Here is a 24,965-nt window from a genome sequence, read left to right on the forward strand (position 1 = left end):
AGTTGTTGTAGAATAGAAATATACCTGACAAATTGAGAAACCATCAACTTCCCAGCAAAGGGGGAGGTTAAACAGGGTTTTGATCAGAGGTATCATTAATGAAAGATTAATAACATCTGAAAGCAAAGAATTTCCTTTTATCTCCTTTTGCCTCCTTATCCTTTAATGTAGGTGTTAATGAATATTGAAATGGACAAAAGGCAAGAAAAGGTTTAAGAAAAGACTGAATCTTCATCCCTGAAAAATCCAACTTGGTCTCCTTGATCTTCCCCATTAGAGCACCTCAGAAATTAGATATTCTGTGACAGAAATTCTCCATGGCTATTTCTGCACAGAAAGCAAATAAGCATAGAGTAAGAAAAATGTGGCTTAGGCATTGTATCAGATGATCTCTAGGAAAAGCTAAAATTCTTATTGCATCATATTTTGTGACAAAAGAAAGAAATGTTCTCCTCAGTAAAATAAGCGCCACTTTGTAGCAAATCCATATCTATCCTTCACTTCCTATCTATCCCCCTACCCAGCCACTTCAATTTTCAGAAGAAACAGACGCTCCTCAGGAACTAAGGAGAGGTTTTATTTTCTCCAATCACTGTTTCGACCAAATATCTCAAGATAAATGTCCTTTTAGGGTCTGCATATTTGTAGTATTTGCTAAGAGGGGAACTCCCATCATCACTACTGTGTGAGCAGACCCTCTGAGATACCTACACAGTGTGGGACGGTCTAGAGCTTGTTATTTCCCTCTGTGGTTCAGGCAAGGAGGGAATAGATTTCCCAGTTAAATGTCACTGGAAATAATACTGAAATTGGGAATAATGTGACAAAAAAAAAAAAGCTCCAGGGTCCAGTGCATCTTTGTTTGAGTCTACTCTTGTAATCTGCTAGTGTAGGTGACTACATACTTCATTGTGAAGTGGAGATAACAGATGCCTACTTCACTGAGCAGCTGTGAAGGTTAAATGAGGTAAGGAACAAACATAGGGTGCCTAATTAGTGCCTAAGCCTATAATGGATGTTGATTAATGTTGGTAATAGATGTTGGCATCTTTTATCAGCACTCCATATTGCTTTACTATGACCTTTATATTCCTCACCTTCCTACAAAAAATTAAAGGGATGAGCATTTTTTGTTTGTTTACTTTTTATTTTATCAAGAACACCTTTTGACTTACTATGCTTAGCTATATGGCAATGCTATCAAATGCTGCCAAAGAACTCAATGCTCATTTAAAGAAAATTAGCTCTATTTTGTTCATATCTAGGTCTCACTAGCAGAAATAAATTAATACTTAAATGTAAATAAATCGAAAATGAATTATGTTAAGCATTATCAGTCCCAAATTGCGTCCTTTAAAACTGCATGAGCTGGAATGAAATGTAAACTAAAAATGTTTTTAAATCATAACGTTTAAATTAAGACATCAGAGGATATACTGCAAATACTCAGATGGAATTTCACTGCCCTCAGTAGAGCCAGAAATACATTTTGCTACAATTTTCAATTATGTAACATAAAAACTGAAATATATATAAGAAATAATCAAACTAAAGAGCAAGCATACTTTTAAAAACCATGTTTACGGGTAATGCCTGTCATCTCCTCCTCCCAAAAAAGGAGACAAAATGAACAAAGCAACATGCCTTAAATAAATATCTTAACACTTTTTAAATTTCACAGTCCAGGTTAATTCACCTGAGGTACCCCGACTTTGGGGAAAACCTAGGGCTTTGGGGAACAAAAAATAGTAAAGACATGCTATGATTGTACCTAGTCAAGCAACGAGGTTGCCCAGGAACTAAGGCATCCTAAACAGAAAAATTGTTAAGGCACTTAAAGGTTTGTTTATATCTGTGGTACTTATTACTGCTGTTTTCCGAATATTCCTGTCTCTCCATCTTCCTGGCCCCATTGGAGATGGGTGAGCCATGTGGCTCCTTCTGTCCAATGGGTGTTAGCCATGTGAAAGTGCCTTTTAAGGACAACACACTTAACTGCCCGTGCAAGAATGCAAGAACCTGTAGATATTTCCCTTTGGAATTGTGACTGTCATGATCACCGCTCTTTGATCCTGGATCCACGAGGTTCTGCATGGAGCAGATCCACCCTTCCTGACCAGCAGTGGGCCTGTGTGTGAGTGAAAGAAAAGCTTTTATTGTTTAAAGCACTGATTATATATATATCTGGAGGTGGACACGTATGCTCATTTCATTAACTGGAAATTTTGGAGGACAATCCTTGCCTCTTCCCATCACTTATTCTCCACCCTTCACAACAGTCTGTTACCGAGGAAATAAAGAGGTCTGGCTCCGGAACACATTCCTGAGAAATTTGTCAGAGAAGCTAAGAGGTACAAAAAATTATACGGGCTGATACAAAAGCCAGGGTTAACCAAGAAGGAAATTCCAGAATGAGAATCACTAGGTCAGGGCAAACAGGAAAGCAGGGAACATGCTAAAACAGCACTTAAGGAGAGAAAACATCCAGAACATATTTTATTCAACAGTATTTAGCTTCAAAAATTATAAAACAAGAGACAAACTGTTGAATAAAATATGTTACATCTTCCAACCTTGTCAAATACGCATTCATTCGGACAAAATGTACAAAGCAATGTTTTCTATTTGACTAACATTTGGAAAAAATATCAAAGTGGAATACATCTATTTTGCATCTTTCTTGGTTTTGTTGATGGGCTGGCTATGTTTGGATGAAAAGACAGGCAAAGAAAATTCATAAATAATTATGTATTTATTCTATAAAATTTATTTTTATTGATTTCAATTCTGCAAAATTACTCATTTTGCTGTTATAATCAAAGTTTCCACATAATTTTTGTTATACTGAGAATAATGATCTAGGATAGGGTTCGATCAGCTCTTATCAGTGACACTTGTTTTAGCAAAGCCTTCAAGCTAAGAATTTTTAAAAATATTTTAAATGGTTGAAAATAATTAAAAGAATTATATTTCATGATACATGAAAATTGAATGATATTCAAATTTCAGTGTCTATAGTTAACGTTTTATTGGAACCAGCCAAGCTCACTCATTTATGTATTATCTATGGCTGTTTTCCTACTAAAACAGAGTTGACTAGTTGTGACTGAAAACAGTATGGCCCACAACTCTAAACAAGTTACTATCTGAAATTTTACAGGAAAGTTAGCTAACCCCTGATCTAAAGGACCAAAAAAAAGTAACCGTATGCAAATATAAAAATGTTTATTTAATTTTTGGAAAACTATAAATGAACAAAACTATAAAAAATTGAATATTTATTTTACATCTTCTAAATATTTCCTTAAATTATCTATTAAAATTAAATGGTATAATACAAGTTATATTAATCTGTATCAAAATCAAATCAAGACTCTTAATCTGGCTGAACATCATGTGTTTAAAATATAATTGAACTATATTAAATATTTCCATATATGGAATCTAAAAAAATGGTACAAATGAAGTTATTTACAAAACAGAAATAGAGTCACAGATGTAGAAAACAAATTTATGGTTACCAGAAGGGAAAGAGAGGGAGGGATAAACTGGTAGATTGGGACATATACATACTATATATAAAATAGGGGACTTCCCTGGTTGTCCAGTGGTTAAGACTCCACGCTTCCACTGCAGGGGGCGCAGGTTGGATCCCTGGACAGGGGACTAAGATCCCCCATGCTGTGCAGCGTGGCCAAAAAAAAAAAAATTAAAATAGATAACTAATAAGAACCTACTATATAGCACAGGGAACTCTACTCAGTACTCTCTAATGGCCTATATGGGAAAAGCAACTAAAAAAGAGTGGATATGATTATATGAATAACGGATTCACTGTGCTGTACACCTGAGACTAACACAACACTGTAAATCAACTATACTCCAATAAAAATTTTTTTTAAAAAACTATATTAAATATTTCCATTAAAATAAAACTACTTTTACTAAATACAAGTCAAGTATTTAATATACATTTAGTTGCCAAGGTAAATAATCAGAAACATGTTTCCATCACATCATGTCTGGATCTACAGAAGAGCAATATGTAATGTTTCCTATTTCCAACCAACCTCAGCAGCCACATTCAATTGTTCAATTAATGTGAATTCTGTTCTAATCATTTGTACCTCCAAAACAAATTAGAGAACAAAGAAAAGCAAGTAAATGCACTTGAAAACAGTCCCTGATTACATAAAAATCGATTGCATCCCTGCTACTGAAGAGAAATGATTTGAGAAGTCAGTTTTTCTTCCTCTTACTTAAATACATCCACCAAACGAACTCTTCCCTTACTCTGAGTCAGTGACTCTTTCAAAAGATGGCAGTTGCACACCCCACTCACCTTCTAGGTAGTCCTTTGTAAGGATAAAGGGCAACCTGGAGCCTGTACAGTATCAGTAATGACAGCAGGAGTTTATTGATAGATTAAGTGAGAGAGAGATCCCTATATTCTACAGTAAATTTGTTTGTAGCTTGTGTGGCATATCTCTGTTTACCTGGGTCCAAGGGTGTAAGAGCTATTCAAACTTGGTTAGGGCCAGAGGGAATCCAAGTCTGGGGCTCTGTCCTCCATCTCAAGGTAGGAGGACATATACATTTTTTGTCACTGATGCTAGAAAATCTATACATTCCTAATCTTATTTGATACTAAATTTTGGGAGGCTTTAATTTCGTGAGTACACCTGGCATTCCCTAAGAACTTTTGTTAACAACAACAACAAAAAGGTCCCTCAAATGCAGTCTGCCTTGTAACAAAGCATACTTTGCAATGCTTGCACTATTAAAAAAAGTAGATGTCATGGGCTGAATTGTGTCCTCCCTTCCAAATTCACATGCTGAAGTCCTAACACCTAGTACCCTAGAATATAACCATGGCCATAATTGGAGATGAGGTCTTGACAGAGATAATTAAATTAAAATGCGATCATTAAGGGTAGGCCCTAATCCAGTATGACTGGTGTCCTTATAAAAGGAAATTTGGACACACAAACATACAAATGGAAGATGATATGAAGACAGAGGGGGAAGATGATCAACTACAAGCCAAGGAAAGAGCCAGGAACCTTCCCTCACAGTCTTCAGAAGGAACCAAGTCTGATGACACTTTGATCTTGCACTTCTAGCTTTCAGAACTATGAGAAGATAAATTCCTGTCGTTTAATACACTTGTATGTGGTTCTCAGTTGCTGCAGTTCTAGCAAACTACTACAGTAGGATAGCAGAGGAGTGAGCCCACAGGAACACAGACATACACCCTTTGTTCAGCAGAGCACACTAGCCCTGGCATGTGCCACCAGGGAGGATGGAAAATTACGGGACTTGTCCCTTCCATTAGGGACTTCACTTTGTTAATCTGTCCTCTCTCAAGTAAAGCCTATTCTTAGTCCCACCAGGAGCTATGTGTCTTTCAAGTTGATGTCTTGAAATCTTTCCTGAATCCTGGTGTTCAGGCAATGGTAATACAGGGGGGACCCAGCTGACATCGAATCATGGTCTTTTAGATTTATAAGTATTCAGTTACCTATTTCTGTATAACAAACCTCTATAAGACCAGTAGCATAAAACAACACTTTTTAGGCTCACAAATTTTGTGGATCAAGAATTGGGAACAAGTATACTTGCAATGGCTTATCTCTGCTCAATGATATGAGGCCCAAGCTGGGGAGACTTATTTATTTATTTGTTTGTTTGTTTTTTAGGCTGCACTGGGTCTTAGTTGCAGCATGCCTGCAGGATCTAGTTCCCCGACCAGGGATTGAACCCGGGCCCCCTGCATTGGGAGTGCAGAGTCTTACCCACTGGACCACCAGGGAAGTCCCTCTGCTCAATGATATGAGGCCCAAGCTAGGGAGACTTAAAAGACTGGAGGAATGGCCAGCAAACAAGGGGGAGAAGGAGTTGCTCAGGCTGAGAAAGAGAAAACTGCATGGTAGAATTTGGGCTTGAAGCCAGAAAGCATGAGTTTGATTCCAAATGTGCAACTCGTTTCTTGTATAACCCGCAGTTCATATAATCTCTCTGAACTTTATTTCTTCACTTTTAAAAGGAATATGCTAATGTATACCCTTCAGTAATATTCAGAAGAATTAAAGACTATGCACCAGACTGTCTAATAGAGATCTGATAAAGAGTAAATTGTTTTTTTCTAATAGCTTATTGAGGTATAATTGATATACCTTGAACCATACGCACCTGACATGTATAATTTGATAAGTTTTATCAATGTATAACACCCTATAAGCCATCATATCAATCATGTTAATAAACATATCCATTACACCCAAAGGATTACCTGTGTCCCTTTGTATTCCCTTCCTCTTACTTCTCCCCAAATGTTTCACCGACCTGTCTCAAGACATTCACTGATCTGTTCACTGACACCATAGTGTTTTACATATTTGGAATCATTCAGTGTACACTCTTTCTGGACTTTTTCTTTTGCTCAAAATAATTATTTTTAGACACATCTATATGTTTTCATAATCACCTTTGTTTTATCTTTTCACCTGTTGATAGACATTTGGATTGTTTCTCATTTGAGTGGGGCTGTAACAAATAAAGCAGTTACGAACATTTTTGTACATCTTTGTATGGACATATGATTTCATTACTCTTTGTTAAATATCTAGGAGTGGAATACCTGGATCAAAGATTAGTATATGGTTAAATTTTCAGAAACTGACAAACTGTTTTCCAAAATAATTTTAACTTTTTGCATTTCCACTAACAGTGCACGAGAGTTCCAGTTCCTCTACATCCTCACCACTTGGCATGATCTGTCTTTTTCTTTTTTTTTTTTTTTGCGGTACGCGGGCCTCTCACTGTTGTGGCCTCTCCCGTTGTGGAGCACAGGCTCCGGACGCGCAGGCTCAGTGGCCACGGCTCACAGGCCCAGCCGCTCCGCGGCATTTGGGATCTTCCCGGACTGGGGCACGAACCCGCGTCTCCTGCATCGGCAGGCGGACTCTCAACCACTGCGCCACCAGGGAAGCCCTGTCTTTAATTTTAGACATTTTAATAGGCATTCAGTTGTGTCAGAATATGGTTTTAATTTGCATTTCCCTAACATTAACCATGTTTAGCATTTTTTATTAGCTTATCTGCCATCTGTATGTCTTCTTTGGTGAAGTGGGTTTTTTCCCAAATATCTTACCCTTTTTTAAAAAAAATCAGCTTGTTTGATTCTTATTAGGCTTTGAAGCTTCTTTATATACTCTGTATATAAGTCCTTTATCAAGTATATGCTTTGCAAATATTTTCTCCCAGTCTGTGGCTTGTTTTCTTATTATCTTAACAGTGTTTACAATGAGGATTTTTAAAGTTTGCTGAAGTTTAACTTACTGCTTTTCTTTTATGGATTCTTATTTGGTGTGGTGTCTAAGAAATCTTTGCTCCAAGGTCAGAGGATTTTTTCCTGTGTTTTTTTCTACAAGTTTTATAGTTTCAGCTTTTACATTTAGCTCTATGATCCACTCTAAGTTTTGTATATGATTGGAAATATGATAATTACAATGCACACAACAACCTTCTCAAACAAAGAATTATCTGAATCAAGACATCAATAGTGTCCAGACTGGGAAACACTGGTTTAGAAGATTAGCAGTAATTCAGCATGGCAGACATACCAGGTACATGAGAGATAACGTAGAGACACAAAGCTCCAATACAAGGTGAGATTTAGATTTAGATCATCAAGGGTCTTTTATGGCATACAGTGAAGGGGTGGAGGAAAAGGCCAAGACCTAAATTGTGAGAAAACCACTACTGGAGATAGAGGCTATATTAATTCATAGTATTAGGTCAAAACATCAAATAATATGAAATCTCTAAGCTAAAATTATTCTCCCTTCAATTCTCCTTTGATTCTCAATTATCTTAGAGTAAATATTCTGGTTTATTAGTAACATGTCTATTAACACCTCACTAGGATTTGCTTTATATTTTTTTTAATAAGGAGTAATCTCCACTTTATGTGTCATCAACAAACAGCATTTCCAAGCTAGAATTTAATAATATTGTCAAGTTTTCATTGCTTTTCTTTTAACTGCTGTATTTTGTTAGCATAAGTGAAAATGTTTTCCACCTGTAGTATTTACAGAAAGGTTTTTTTTTACATGAATTTAAGTTAAAAGGGGTGTTGCTCTAAAGAAAAATAATAAGTAAAACAGTAGTAGAGATGGTAGGGTATGCAGTCTGGCAAAAACTGTAAATTGGTATGAGAATGAGTTTTAGAAAGTAACATCTAAATAATGGGAAATTTCTTTTAATTAAGCAAAGAAATAATAGAATTAACTGCCATTTTAGAAAAATTGCCTTGAGTGTAGAGTGAAGTATCCATGGCTGTAGAAGCAGTGAATACAGGTAAGGAGATAATGCCATAAGTCTTGAAGGAAACCTGAAAATGTATATACTCAAGATAGTTTAGGAGGTAAAAAAGATTGTGTCTCATAACTCAGAGGGTATAAAAAAGGGAGTTTCTATGGGAGAAAAAGGAATCTGCTGGTTGAAAATAATTAACTATTGCTGGAATGATCTGAGTAGAGGCAGCATGACCTTCTGTTGGGGTGGTATGGGGACTTCTGAGTTAAGGCAGGCTGTATATATCTTTTCAGATATACAGTTTTTGGTAACTAAAGCATCTAAATTTTTATTCACCTAATAAATACCTTTTGAGCACCTTCTACATGTGAAACACTGTTACATCTACATCAGTGAAGAAGAGGGGTAGGAAATCTGCTCTTCCATAGCCAAGCAGACAAGCAATTGAGCAGATAATTAGAAGGATTGTGATGAAACTCATTAGTCAAAGTAGATCGGAGGTCACAACAGAGGGGTCAGGGAAGGGCAGACAGGAAAGAGGGCAAGTACAGGAGCTGAGCAGGGATGGGCAAAGTTCTGAGGCAAAGAGAATAGCTCTTTTGGTAAAATGAGGAAAAGTCAGAACGGTTGGGGGTGGAGGGAAGATGTCAAGAAGGGAAAGAATGAGATGTGAGCAGTGAGGCTGAGGCCAATTGGCAAAATTTCTTGAAAGCCTTGTTAAAAGTTTTGCACATTATCTTAAAAGCAATGAGAAGTCATCAAAAAGTTCTCAGCCAAAAGGTGTTAACTTTTTCACATTTTACATGTTCACCCAAGTCTGTGAAAGGACTGGTTTAAATGCTATTGACTTATTATATTCTTTGGATATTTTAGAATATCCCTCCCCAAATTTTCTAGCTTTCAGAGTTCTAAATAATTATCATTTCTCAATTTATCTAACTACAAATAACATTGACATTTATAGAACTCAAAAAGAATATTTTGTATAAAGTTTTGTGTGAATTCAAGAAAAGTAGCTACAATTTATAATACAAATAAGCATCCATCTTTATTTTTAAAAAGGTTTTGGAATGGGGCTCCAGTTTTTCATAACTATACATTTCACATGGGCTCAGTTAAATTTGAGTTAAGTTTTGCTGCTTTCTTTCTTTGTAGGTTAAAAATAATATCCTATTGGATTTTGCCTTTTTCTTAGGATACGGGAGAAATTCAATCTATTAAATTAACTGTATTGCCATATTTTTAAAATACTGTTCATATGCAGTGCTTTTTAAGTTTATCATGACATGCCATTCTTCGTATTTAACTTGCATCAAGTGTATTGTAACTCATTCTAATTCTTTAAAACCTGCATTCAACACCCAAGACTGCAGAGCTGATCTGTGAACTTCTAATCAAACAAACTAATCACACCTCTAAGTTATTCAATTTACCTCTGTCTTCCCGTTTAATTTTCAATAGATGTTATGGTATTTGCATCTTATCTACCAAGACAGAAACCATCTCCCTCAATAATTGCTCTGAAGTGGAATATGACAGATAAGATAGTGACCCCTGAATGGTAAATTTCCAATAACCATGTACAAACTGACTATGGAAGGAATTACTATTTCTATACAGTCTCATGGTTTTCAAAAGCTACTCCTGTTATCTCCACAAAAGCAGACAGGCAGACAGGAAGGAAGGAAGGAAGGAAGGAAGGAAGGAAGGAAGGAAGGTATTTAACTAAGAACCCACAGTGCATGAATAGGCAGCAAGTGAGGCTATTGGTGAAGTTGGATCTAGCAGTAATTCATTTAAGAAATGCATTCTCAATGCCAACCATGGACTGTGCCTTGAGTTCTTCACAAAGCACTCACAAGAACCTGGTAGTCCTAATTGGAAAGGTAAAATATAGACCTAACATAAGGCAAAAACAGTGCTTCTCCAGAGTGGTCTGTGAACCCCCTAATCAGGAGGGTTGCTTACTTAAAGTATAGATCATGTCCTCAGTGCCTACTCCAGATCTACTGAATTCTAATCTGAACTCCCCTTAAATTCCACTGCTAATATGCACCTTACTTATGTCCCCCAGCTGTCATAGGTGATGCACATCAAACTCTGAGAAGTCCTCAGGAAGAACATACGGAGTAATCTGAGAGAAGTACAGGAAAAATACCTCCGAGATCAAAGAAGACAAATGACTCCAGCAAAGAAGCATCACCAAATTCCCTAAATCTGCAGGAGTTACATCGAGTCCCCTAATAGCACCACAAAAATTAGTTTCAATAACAGCATTTCAAATTAAGGAAAGTTCTAAGGCAAGATATTATCACTAGATCTCCCTGAACTTAAGATACTAAAAGGTTATTTATTTCATACACTCAGAATTCAGTTTTCCTAAAGAAACAAAAGATTGTTAATTCTCATCAATAAAAATCTTCCCACAGTCTATGAATTTTGGGGGTTCCAGAGATCTTCTTTCAAGGAGGCTGAAGACATTTTTTCTGACTATATATCTATCAAATCTCCAAATTGATCTTATTGTTAAAGGTAATAGCCATACCATGGGTTTTACTAATCCTTTTTCAAAAAGGCATTCCTATTCCCAGAATACCATCATTTTCCCCATAGGGCCCTTGGGTTTTGGAAAAAGATCAAATTTTTAAATTTTATAAATTCATTTTAGAATCTATTTGTGGCATAGAGAAATATTTTAAGGAATCCTTATGTATGTTCAAATGTCCCTGCAACCTAGACTAGGAAAAAACCAAAAAACTGTACAGAGAAAGGTGTCGTGAATCAACTAATCCAGAAACAGTATCTGAGACTACAAATACATTCTTAGATACATGTTTATTTTATATTCATAGCCAGTCACAGAGAACTGAACAGGATTGGATTGGTCCTTTAGATGGAAGTGTTAATTTTTCAAGGAGATGAGTACTAATCAACAAATCTCTTTATCCAGGTTTTTACAACCTATATATAGTTCTTTTTATAGGTTAAATTATCTACCACCCTACCTCTAACAATGACAACAAAGCATACTAAAACTGCAAACAAAATTAACACATGAATTAAAAGGTTGATCCGATTGACATTTCAAATAATATTATAAATTGAAGAATGTTTATCCCTTCAGTGGGACAATTCTAAAAGAGATGGCTGACCTGTATACATTAACAGACAAATCCTAACTGTCTCTATGAATAAGATAGCAATGTCAAGTTTATCTTCCATTTATTTGAAAATAATTGATTTGTTTTCTTAAAGAGTACCCCTCTAAGTAAAAAGATTTTCCCAGGCCTTCAAACTTTTGATTACAGAAATTATTTTTTATCCACGTATCCTGGGAGAATACCAATTGCTCATTACCGTTCATACTGTCAAAACAGTATTGTGCCAGGAGCAGCAGGCATAGAGTTCCTTGAGAATTCAAAAAAGTTTCATGTGAAAAAATCTAGTAAACTGAGATCATTCAAGCAGAAAACCGCCATGCTATTGAAGACGAGTTCAATAGCATGTAGGGACAAAAGGCCAGCATCTTAGAACTTCCCTTCTCTGTGATTAGGATGAGGTCCTGTGGATGACATACCTCCCCTAAGTTCATCCACTATTCCTCTTGAAACACTGTGAACCAGACAAGTAAAGAAAAGAAGAAATCTTGTTTTGTGTTTTGGTCCTTTATGACTCTCACATCTTCAAATCATGAAATATGCTGACGGAATGCAATGATTCCGTAGAAGGCAAATGGATAACTTTCTACTGATTGTTTTGCTGTATTTTTTCTACTTCAAAATGTATCTATGAACAAATGGTTCAAAAAATTCATAGTTTTCTCTGACTCCTTAATTTAAAAAGCTCTCCCTAAGACCTAGTCCATGCAAACTTCACTAATCACAAATTTAGTACTAAAAGAAGTATTGATGTAAAATGTGAATAGGTCTCAACAGTCTGTACTCATATCCACTCTTTATTATTTATTATCATTCTTTGGGATCATTTTTCTAGATTAATAAAGGGAGCAAAAAATAATATAATTGTCTTCACTTAAACAAAAGCTATTATATTAATATGTTCTATATCTCAATGTATGCTTTTCTCAAAAGCCTTCAATAAAATAATCTACATGTCCCATAATGGAGAAATGTTTAAATAAATTATGATACATTCAAAAAGTTCAATATTATACAGCCTTTAGATTTACCAATAATTTTAATGGCATAAGTAAATTCTTACAAAATAGTATAAATATGAACTACATTGTACTACTGCATACTTTTATTCTATATATGGAGAAAATGAAAAAGAGGTAAGAGAGAAAAGACTACTAATGGGTACGAGGTTTCGTTTAGGGTGATGAAAATATTCTATACTCAGATTGTGACTATGGTTGTGCAACTCTGTAATATACTTTAAAAACATCAGTAAGCTTTAAATATACGGATATTATAGTATGTAAATTGTATCACAATAAATATGTTTAAAATGTCAGATAAGATTTTAAATAATTTTATTAAAGTATAATTTACATAAAATACCTATTTTAGGTACACAGTTTGATAAATTGTAACAAATGTTTATATTACCAAAATCAGGGTATAGATTTCCCTTAGCTCAAATGATTGTTTTGTACTCCTTTATTTCTAGTTAATCCCTTCTCAACCCTCAGCTTCAGGAAAATATTGACCAGATTTGTCACTATAGATTAGATCATTTTCTAGAGTTTCATATAAATAGAACCATACAATACTCTTTTTTATGGCTCAGCACATCATATGTTTAAGATTGCATTTATCAGGTTTTTCCTTCTTGCATTGATGATTCATATCCCATTCATCTCTTGATGAATTTTGTGGATGTCTGCAGATTTCTAATATTTGGCTACTGTGAACAAAGCTACTATAAGCATTCGTACACCCATATGTGTGGCTACTTTTATTACTCTTGGGTAAATACAAAAAGTGAAACTGGTGGGCTACATGGTAGTCTGCTTTTGTTTTTTAGCTTCTGATGAAACTGTCAAACTATTTTCCAGTACTGGTTGTACCATTACAAATCTCATTAGCCATTTACCAGTATTTCTTTGATCCACACCTTCTCCAACTCTTGGAAGCTGATTTGTAATAGCAGTCATCTAGGTAGCTGTGTAGTGATTTGATTTTTGTGTGTGTGGTTTTAATTTACATTTCCCAATTAATGATGACATAGGCAAATATACTCCCTCGTAATGATGTATGCAATGATCATTTCGGGACATTCTATATGTTCATTTGTAAAGTATCTTTTCACATGTTTTTATTGGGTTGTATCTTACATTTAGTAGGTTAGGACTTGCTACCCAGCTATGGGTTATCTGGTCAGCAGACAGAGTCCAAATACCAGCAACTTTAGGGTCTGCCTTAGTTTCAGAAAGCCGACTGGCTGGAGGCCACCCCATTCCTGTAGAATTCCGTGATGCAATGACTGAACAAGGCAAGGGTAAAGGGCGTGGCCATGTTAGTCTGATGTGGAACACTTCAATGGAGATATAAATCTGAGAACCTACCCAGGTTAGCTGAAGTTTGGCTAGATCTCTATTGCAATTTGACTTGTCCTTTGCAAATCTTGTTTTCCTTTCTTCCTTTTCAAAGGAACTGATCCCTGATAAGCATTCCAACCCCCATTTTAGCATCTGCTTCTAGAAAACCCAACCTACAACATGACCTAAATGCTCCTCCTGTTTCATTTCATTTTTCTTGTGATTCTTTAAATTTTTCCACTTACAGCTGCATGAGTGGTAAATAAAACGAAGTGTTGTATTTTTTCATAATTGGTTCCAACAGTAGAAAATCACAAACCACCAAGAACACTGGGTAACCTTGGTGTGTCAGACCTTAAGTGAAAATATGTTCTTTACCCATAAATAATTTTAAAAAAATTTAACCAGCTGTGAATTCTGCTTTATTAAAAGTTCTAGTTTTCAAAACTTAAACGGCTTAAACACTGGCATAGCTTGTTTGTAACAGTTTGAAAACGCTGATTTTTTTTTTTTCTTTTGAGTTCTACTCAGAGAATTCCATCATTGGCATGAGTTCCCTACTCAGGCAAGTAAATAAATTTAGGCATTAACTATAACAAAACAAAACAGAGAAAAGCTGTACTGTTCTTTATTTTTTGACAAAGCTCAAGCTTGAACCCTGCCCAAAGCCAATGCTCAGACCCCGGTTTCTCTGTTTGGCGGCCCCATCTTCATTTTCAAAGCTTCTCTTGCCTAACTTCCATCTCAGGATTTTGCTTCACCCTTTTCTCTTTAATCCCTTGGCTCATTTCCTGGGATCAATCCTGGCTGAGACCCCCGCTGTGTGCCTCGCCCAGTGGCCTACCATAATTTGACAGTTATGTCATGCACATGAAATGGCAGTGAGCATTTATACTAATGAAAATTATAGTCTCATTATGCCACTTGCAGTCACACTGATATGCAGAAAGACAGATTTGAAAGAACTTAGTCCATTACCATAGTATCTGCATTTACATTAAATAAATGTTCTTCTACCTTGAACATTATTTAATCTTACTAAACTCACTTTAATTGGTTCTCTAGCTCCAAGCACATCCTCTGCTTCATAATTACCGTCCAGTCTCTTGATCTCAGCTAAATCCAGGCCATGAACCACAGAGAGCAGGGCAGTGAAGAAGAGAGAAGATTCCAGAGCCCAAGAGACAAAAGAAGGAATATAAGACAATTATCAGAATTCCAGTCACTGTAAACAAACAGCAACAACAACAACAAAAAAGAGAAATCAAACTCCCCAAGTGCTTCCAAGCTTTCTGATCACAACTGCACACACAAATACATCCACACAAGCACACGTGCATACACACAGACAAGCACACATAGATACGATCATTTTATACAGTATTTCTTTAACATCAAGGAAACAAGTTTCCTGGATTAGCTGGAGGGAAAACAGGATATTCAGAGGTGTCAAGTAGAATAATAACTAGGAGAAAAATGTATCTTGCATCTAAAACACACCTTTTGTTCCTTTTGGAGGGATATCAAAAAAGAGAGAGAGAGACAGATACCCCTTATGCAATGACCTTTTTATAAGGGCATAAAGCGTTCTCAGCACCACCTTTATTCCCTGAGTGCTATTCTTTTGCACTAAATTACCACCTGAAATTCACCTTTCCTTTATCCTCCCTCTGCTGAACCTCAGAGGTGAGTGTGGGTACTGCTGACACGGCAGGTGTAATGCAGTCAGTAAAAATGCTTCACTACAAGCACACTTACCCATTGACCTTCATCCCTCCTTTGGAGGGGAAGCATCTGGCAGCTTTGTATTAAAATATGTGCAAAGCATTGTGCGCAGCCCTAGGACTTCTCTCCTTCATGTCAGAAACCCCCCTTAGCAAAAATTAATGAAGGAGGAAATGGGGCATGAGGCCCAACTATACTGTTATCTTCCAAATTGAGGATTTAAGGGTTTGAGTCATGTTAAGCACAAGCATTTTAAAGAGACATTTCCTGTCATATATCATCATTTTTGTGGAACAGATTTTCACAGAAAATACAATCTGATTAGCCTGTAAGAATAGAGTTTCTTTATGTATATGCCACAATATGGGTCAGACAGAGTTTTTAAAAAATGTTCCTTCTTTTAGTACTGTTTGCATATGAACCAATGTTCCATTTCCTTGACTTTTGAGTTGTTATTAATATGTCCTTGCTATGTAAATCTCTAAAATTGGCATTTTACTTTTAAAAAGTTCCCCTAATATTGGGGCCATGTGAACTCAAATTATGAAAACACCAGGCTCCCAAAATGCCCTTCTCGGAGAGCTTGAGGACCCCAAGTGGAGGCCAGTTAACCTGAGACAAAATGCATCTGTGAAACCAACAGGTTTTGAGCTGCTACCGAAGCCTAGAAGCTGGAAGGAGACAATGTAAGGCAATCAAACTAATATATTTTGTTACAATGAGAACTTAAAACTTGCTGATTACTCTTACCTCTACCAGAAGCATTATTTAATCTTGAGTTGATTTTTAATTGAATTATTCAATGTTGGAAGGCAATTCTCCATGGGTCTCTCACACTCTGCAAGTCTTACAAGCCAAGCACTGACTGTTCTTTGTTCCAGACTATCTTTACAAGATAGCTCGTATAGCAACAGCCTTCAAAAACAGAGATAGCACACCCTTTTGTGGCAAAGGGTACATATTCTTACTCTCTAGTATAATAGAGATAATCTCTTCCTCCAGCAAAGGAAAGTCATGCTTATGCTATTTAGAGAAGATGTGAAATCCCAAACCTCAGGGTTCCTCTCCTGTAATGCAGTTTAGTACAGGCATCCTCTGGTCCTTATCTTAATACCCTGAGGGAACTGAGGCTGAGGAACTGATACAAACAGGCTGATACTCTTTATTATTATGGCTGTGAGTAATAACCCATCTTTCTTCCCTGACCTGGGGTTTGTGTCTTCTATTGCCATCAACGAAAGTAGAGTATACAAACTGTGTGATTGAAAGTAGAATAAAATCACAAACCTTTCCATTTTCTTGATAGATTTAATGATGAAGATGGAATTATGAGAGTGACATGACTTTCTGATAAAGGAAGTATTAGGACCTTGTGGACCAATTAATGAGGTTCAAGGGAAGTCCTTGGGAATCGGTAGCAAACCTTTGGACAATATTGTGTAGTCCAGTGGGAAGTAAATGGTTCTCTACCTTATTGCCAGTTAAAGAAAGGCGGAGTTGGGGAGGTGGTTACAGGCAGAGTACCAGAGAGCTGCCCAAACTGTGCCCCAGTGACGGCCAACAGTCCTTTGGGTAGGGGACTTCTTCGTCAATGTGTCCTGTTAGCTAATGAACCCACACAAAATTCAGGGACCTGCTATCCAATTTAAATTTCCTGAGATTTCTTCGGGAGTGGATGCAAAGTACTTGATCCCTCTGGCAGTTAAGGAAAAACTGCCTTCTTATCATCAGTTGCAACAATTAGTCTTAAAATGTGTCCTAGATGAACAGCAGGTTCCTTCTTGCTTTTGGACAATAGTTACAAAAACGTGCTTCCACACTGAACATAAAATAGGGGAAACATGGGACAACTATGAATAGAAACCAAGTGAAACATCTGAATTTTGCCTCGGTCGCTGGTGAGATGAGGAGGCAGGGCACATAATACTGTTCAGGAAGACTGGAAGCAGCCGGGTTGTCCTACAGCTCTTGTATACATCGTGTCTATTATGGCGATCTTAGTTCTGTTCAGAGAAGACAGTAAAAAGTCTCAACATTTTCTGCAGCAGGCCTTGCTGTAAAGGGAGCTTTGCTCCTATGTGGGAGATTTCCTTGGGACAGACCAACTCCTGTAGGAAACCACAGATGAGGCACTGACTAATATTCAGGGGTCCTTACTGCCTGAGTTTTCAATACTGATGAAGGTGGCCTCTATAGAATGAGAAACTGACCCAAATAAATCTAGATACATTCTTGAAGTCAGCCTCAGCATCTGTAAAACATCTCTAGCTTGGGGACAGAACTCAAACAATGTTACCTCCACAATGGGGCAGGAGATGCTTTAGATGTAGGTCAACTCCTCAAAGAAAGTCACCATGTGAACCAAGCCTGTCAGCCAGAAACTCCATAATCTCAACCAAAAATAGAAAGTGGATGTGAAATGTTGAGCCAGGGGCTTTAAAGGCTGAACTAGATGGTGTCAGCCAGGAAGATCTTGCTCTACAATGCAGAGCACTGAGCAGTCTCAAATACTAGAAGTTTGCTTGAGTCATGAGCTGTCAGCGTGCTGCTCAAAACAAAAAGTAAATGCAAATCCTTGGGCATGGTAACACTTTCTTTCTATGTGTCACCAATCCCTCCCATGCCCTCTACCCAGACCTCAGCTGTTCTAAGAATAAAGATGATTAGAGGAGAGGCCAGTATCTCCATTACCCCTAGAGAGAGATCAAGGACATATGCACCCTTCTAAGTATGCTGGGGGATTTAGGGGAGGAGAGAGAATCAAACTGTTATGGCTTTGATGGCTACGTGTGCCCAAACCACAGTGTTGTCCAGACCACAGATGGAAAAGGCATCCAGACTCAACTACTAGGATTTGAGCACAGTGGTGAAGAAGAGCTAACATGACCTCACGGTAGGTTGTGGTGGGTTGTTGTTTCTCATCTAAAAGCAGAGTAGGAATGAATGTTATGTGTGTGTACTTCCCTAGGAGATTCTCCAGATTAGGAAAAGTATAGGAAAAATGTAACATGAAAATCACTTCCCTAAATCCCCCTTTCATTTGCAACCAGTGGTTGTTAAGGATTTAGCATGAGAGCCTTTTCCCTTGATGTTCAAAGCTTTCACCATGCACATGATATCTCATTGGTTGGCAGGTCAGAATTTGGTCTCAAAAGCCTTGACTGTGTTATCACACTACCACCTGCAAGAGCAGCTAATAAACCCTGACATATTGCAGGTACCTGCCTGACAACTTAAATGCCTTGGGACTACGTGAATAAATTAAAAACACTTAATCCCTTAAGGACAAACTGCTGTCTCATCAGCCCCGTACCACCACACGGGCAGCCCAGCATCTTCTTAGAGTCTCAGTACTAGTGACAATATGTGCTTAACATTGACATTGCCCTTGGTCTTTCATATTGAACAATGGATAAGTCAGCATCCTTTGTGTGGACCCAAACCAACAGTCTGCATCAGAAGTGATCCAGGAAACTAGGGCACAGTCTCTGTCTTTGTGCCTCCACAACACTAATGGCCTCTTTGAGCTATGGGTCTCTATGACTGATGACTGCCAATTGGACCTCTGTCAAAAGGATGCAGCCTCAATGCAGAGGCAACCCCTGGATTTTGGCCTCATGGCATCCATGAATCAATTGCCAGGATTCCTCCTTTTGAAAAGTGGTTATTAGCTTTCCACTGGGTTCTTGTTGAAGCTGAACGCCTGACTTTGGTGTGGGTTAACTTGGACTAAACAACTAACAAGGTGTGAAGGACCCAATAAGCCTCACTTGATAATTGGAAATGTTACATTCAACAATGCAGCTAGCCTGGCCTTGGTCCCCATCTCTCTACTTTACTTGAAAAGTGGAAACAACGTTGAGACCAATTTCATTCCCCAGGGCAATGCCTTATGGGAAAGCTGTTGGGTCCATCGATTCACAGAGTTTCCCCTAAATGTCTGGGCCTAGTTCACTGATGGTTTGGCCAAGCTGAAAACTGATGGCATCCACTGGGCTTCTCTGCATCTGTTCAACCTCAATGCTCGCAGTGAAGAATAGAAAATGGTGTGATCACTCTTCTCAGTGGACAGAACTCATGGCCATTTTTATATATCTGGCCAACACTCACCTTGGTAAAATGTGTTACAATTTCACTGAAGCCTGGGTGATTGCCAGTGACGTCATGTTTCATCTGCTACTTGGAAAACTACAGACTGGCAGATAATACTCTCCTCTTTGGGGCCATGAACTGCAGAAACTAATCACAGCTACTGATCAAACCATCTGGATTCTTCATGCAAATGCCCAAGTTAAGTGCCCTTTTTCTGACGAGACCAACTGAAATTAAGCTGCTGTTTGAGCCTGCATCACACACAAAGCACGACCATTTCTGCCTGAGCATAGCAACAAATCCTCCATCATAGACTGTTTCTGATGCAGAGATACTGCTCCATGCCAGACTCATGATTTCTGGAAAGCACTGACCCCTTTGTCTCACAGTAAGGGAGGCCACATCGAGTGATATACGGCTCCTGTCTGACCCTAGCAGATTTACTACATCACATTTTAGAACCCCTCTCAGTATTATCAGCAGTGTTTCGCCCCAGTTGACACCTTTGTAGGTTATGGTGTTGCTGGTCCATCTGATAAGCCAACCCAGATGACCCCATAAAATGTTTTTTTGAGAGGAGGACCACACATGGAAGATATACTGTTTAGCTTTCAAAACAAAACAAAACAAAACTCAGTGTGTTCCTGAATATTGCATTTGTAAAAGTTAGTGAATTCCATGAAAATATTGTACCCTCTAAAATTTACATTATAGCCTGAAGAAAAGCCTTTACTAGCTGAAGAAGTTTAAGACTGTCCTAAAGTCTTATTTATTTTATGAGCAATGATTCTGTTCTGCTCCCAAATGTCAATATTTAAAATCATGTCTTAACAGAATTTCTTCCAGTAGTACTAGTTGGACATGTGATAAATTCTATCAACGTGCAAAACATTTAAAAAATCATGCGAGTTCATGAGATATTACTATATTAAGCAATGATGGCTTAATTTTAAGTGTATTTGCCCTGCAAAGTAGAATGTGAACATTTTTAAAGTTATAACAATTTAAATGTTAGCACCAGGCAGTGTTTTCCCATCTTAAAGTAACACTTTAGATGAGGATGTCTTAACAGTAATAAAAAAACATCTTTTGGAGATTCAGCAATTAAGACAAATACTTTCCTCTCTCGTTGTCTGAATGTGAAGTGAACATTGGGTTACTAGGAGAAGCTCATGCCATGACAGACACCAAGTTGAAGGAGGAAGAAGAAGCCGAGCAGCTGAGCATTGGGCAAGAGCACACGGCAGCTATGAGCTGCTCAGAAGGTACCTTGTGTCGTTGACAGTGAGGGTGGCGGCCAAACACTTACAAGCAGTACCAAGGGACTGCTACTTCAGACAGTAAGGAAGCAATTTTCTCTCTTTCAAGGGGAAAATGAGCTGATGTAGCACTTTTCCCTGTTTCTCAGTAAACTGCGAGTAACCCCAAGATGATGGATATACTAGTGATGACATAAACCCTTCTGAATTTAATGTCCTGTTTGAGGTGATCCTCTCTCAGGCTTAAAATGTATTTCACACATTCTCAGTCTGAATCACCATTCGATTAAATTTTAGCAATGATGTCATTCAGTTATCTCATGATTAAAGTCTTTTTTCTAATAATTTAATATATAATGGTTTTAAAAGATAATCACTACTAAAATGCCTCATTTAAATCTTCCTCCAAGAGCTGCTCTATCAGCACAATGAAAAGCAGGGCTTCATTCTGCAATCTCATGATAGATAGAGAAAGGAGCTAGATTTCCAGCATATCCACACCAAATTACCGAAAGTCCTTGCAAGTTCTAATGCAGATCTAAGTTGGCAGTTTAAAATCTCTGACCTCTTTGTGACTTTCCTGAAGTGAGCTCCTTCAATGAGAGACCAGTGACGAGAGAAATGGTCCATGCTGGATTGATACTAAGGCTCACCTCTTTTCAATTCTTTTTCAGTAGTCTCAGAGGAGCAAAAGGATCAGACATGCTCCCGTAATTTTGTTTTCTGGCAATTAACTCCCAGAATAACACCAAATAATTACAACCATAACATTGCAGAGAAAGTTAGAGTAGCAGTAAATGTTGCTAAGCTGTGAACTTTGACAAACAAGCCCCCGTAAATGGTCCAAGGCTGACTGCTAAGCACCTGGCAACACACTCTGCATTGCTACTCAGAAGATTTGGGGAAGAAGACAGCTCATCAAGGAAAATCTAACTACTTGAAGTACAACGTTGTTTTGGGAGAGGGGACAGGAGACATCACACACAGAAAGAACTCATTAAGACTGAAACCAGCAGCACCTCCAGTTTACTATCTATGCATTTATTTATCTATTTATTCATTCTATTTTCTTTTAGGAAGAAGAGAGAGAAAAAAAATCTGAATAATCTGTGTTGTTCTCCCCAGGGGTACACAGCAAAGTGGCCCTGAGTTCTGGCATGTGTTGCGAAGTAGAAAGTGAAACATTTTGCTTAGCAAACTGATGGCCTCGTATCTCTAGATCCCCAGTGGCCCTCAGACTCCCTCAAGCATTATCAGTCAGAGGAACCAAGCCACCCACACTACTGCATGTAGTCTGTATTCGTTATTGGTGAGAATCTAAATTCGTTAAGTGTTTTGATTTCAGCCTTTCTCCATTCCCTTTCAGTTATTCCTCTTCCTTTCTTCTATGCTCGTTCCTCCTTTAACCCACAATTGGTCCAGGCCAGTAATGCTGACCTTGCTTCAAGTCACTCTGAGAAGTGAACTCTGCAGGCTGTGAGTACTCTATTAACAAGGCCTTTCTTAGTTTTGCCCATTCACACATCACATTTCATTCCATAAGTTCATTAATTAACAAAATTCGAGTTAAACTTCTAAAGAATTTATAGACACCTCCTCCAATTAATCTTTGCATTTCCATAAGCAGCTAAACTACCGTAATCCCAAATAGTGAATAATATGGAACTCTCCGGGTGACGAGAGACTCTGGGAAAGTACTATGTTTCCTAGGGATCTTTATGTCTTTGAAGAAATAACACAATGATTCCTGTTTTCTTTAAGTTACCTCCTAATAAAAGTAGGATCTTTCTAAATCTTAAAACTTTAGAAACAGCTTAGGATCTAGTAGTCTCATGGTAGTTTGAGGATAGCCATTCAGCAAAATATTCCCAGAGCTCCAGGCTTCAAATGATAAAAAAAGGAAAGGGATGGTCATATAGAAGAAAAAGTCTTGTCCTAATTGGGAGACAACAGTGCCTGGATCTCACTTGGAAAATATAACACAATAGGTGTGTTCTTCCTCTTGATTCTGAACATTGAAGAAATATGACAGTACAAATCTGATTATTAGGGCCCCTGTCCTGTCACTCAAAAAAAACACATTAAAAAAAAAACAGAAGCAGTAATTCAATAAGCCATCATAATTAGAAAACAGTTTAATAATTCAAAAATCAGCTAATTAGAGAGAAAGAGAGAGAGAGAGAGAGGAAAGGAAAAAAAAAAAAAGAAAGAAACCTAGGCTTTATCCTAGCTAAGCACAAAACATACTCATTGGAAATGTATCTACAAGCACATGAGGGTGATATATATTCCCAGGATCTTTTAAATGATGATCCATGAATTGGAAAAAAAGGTTAAGTGCTATGAAGATGTGAGGAAAATAATTATCTGGATGTGATATCTGTATGCTACAGAATGTAACCTAGTTTTAAAGATGGTATTACGCTAATTATAGTCAATTTCTTTTTTGTTTGTTTTGATACAGTATTTAGCTATTGATAGCAAAAACATTAGTAAGTATAATAAATACCCTGATCTTTGACACAGTTGACATGCCTGTGAGAAATCAAATTTTCAGAACATGAGGCTAAACCCCAGACAAAGGCATTCATTGTCATCTATTAAGTAAAAATATATAGGTTTAAGATTAAAACCTTAGACAATACTAGTCTATGTAGTATCATTAAATGTTACAGTATCTCTTCAAATATGATGTAACCTCAGTCTGCCTTTACCTAAATCCCACAACATGTTCCTTAATCAAAATCTCCACAAGAGTTGTTTTAAAAAAGATTTGAGCCATAATAAAGACACTGGTTGTGAAATAAGCTCCAGAAGAAATAACTTTGGTTCGTATCAGACGTGATGCAAATTAACCTGGGAATGACTCCTTAGATACACTGCTGAATTCATGTCCCCAGAAGTGTGGGATTAAAACAAACACACATAAAATAAAACACTAAATCATAGTAAGGCAGTCACTTGGCCTAACATTCTTCTTATCCCGTAGTTTTGTTGTATTCTAAATACCACTAAGTATGTGAGCAATTGTAACCTCATGTTACAGGCCTGGTATGGAGTCGCAGACAAAGAAATACTAGAAATGCCAATCCAATACTGAAAATAATTAAAAAGCAATTAAATAATGCAATATTTTTAATAAAGTTTACCAGAAAAATTCGTAAGGTTAATCTACTTACAAAGTAACTCAAACTTCTTGAAATTTATATTCTCTACTCTCCTTTTCTAAATACATGTGAGTATGTATATGTGTGTACATATATACATAAACTCCAAATATATGTCTGATATATTTATGATCTGTTTATCTAGCTTTCTATACAAATATAAATATATACACACACACACACACACACACAAAGACACACATGTATACCCACACACATTCATACACATGTCATATACTCAGCAGTTACCTCAGGCCAAAAATGCTCATCTAACCTGCTCATTACCTTTTCTTTCTTAGTTCCTGAACTGTCTCTTTATTAGGCAGATTTAAATTTAAACTATCATGCTTCTTTAACTGTTTTCTTAATTTACTCATTAACAGCAACTCTTTCTAATTTGGAGGGTGAGAGTTGTAAAGATGAAGGAAGAAGTTAATTTCCTTTCTTTTATCCATTAAACACTTCCCTTAATCAAATATTTGTGACTCTCTCCCACGTATGTATAGATTCCATTCCACTATCATTAACAGTCCAGTCAAATCCCATCTCTATTTCTTTTCTACCACACTGAGTTGGTTTTCTCTTGGATTCCTGCATTGAGTGGGGCCAGCTCAAGATCACTCCTCCCGATGAGTGGGACACTTTGGGGTAAGATTCAGTCTCCCTAGACCCTCTTACCTCTGGAATAGGAATCAAGATAAATAGCTCTCAGAGTAGGATCTAGCCTCCTTATTTTTTCTACTGTCCATGCAGAGGGGTCAAGAGGGAATCTATCCTCTTGCACGAGTCAAGCATGGTCCCTACTCTCTTGAATTTGCCCCTCCAGGAAATATCTAGACATATCTGGATATACTGTTGGTAGTCACAAACTGGGTCAGGAAGAGAGGGTAGCTAGTGGCA

General features: G+C 37.3%; 1 pseudogene; it reads left to right on the forward strand.

The window, feature by feature from the left end:
* The window catches only part of LOC136132489 (serine/threonine-protein phosphatase 2A 56 kDa regulatory subunit gamma isoform-like), an 80,095-nt pseudogene extending 57,733 nt beyond the window's left edge, over nucleotides 1-22,362 (forward strand).
* Nucleotides 22,363-24,965: the final 2,603 nt, after the last annotated feature.

This window comes from Phocoena phocoena, chromosome 13 (genome assembly GCF_963924675.1).
Source record: "Phocoena phocoena chromosome 13, mPhoPho1.1, whole genome shotgun sequence".
In the NCBI taxonomy this organism is placed as follows: Eukaryota; Metazoa; Chordata; class Mammalia; order Artiodactyla; family Phocoenidae; genus Phocoena; species Phocoena phocoena.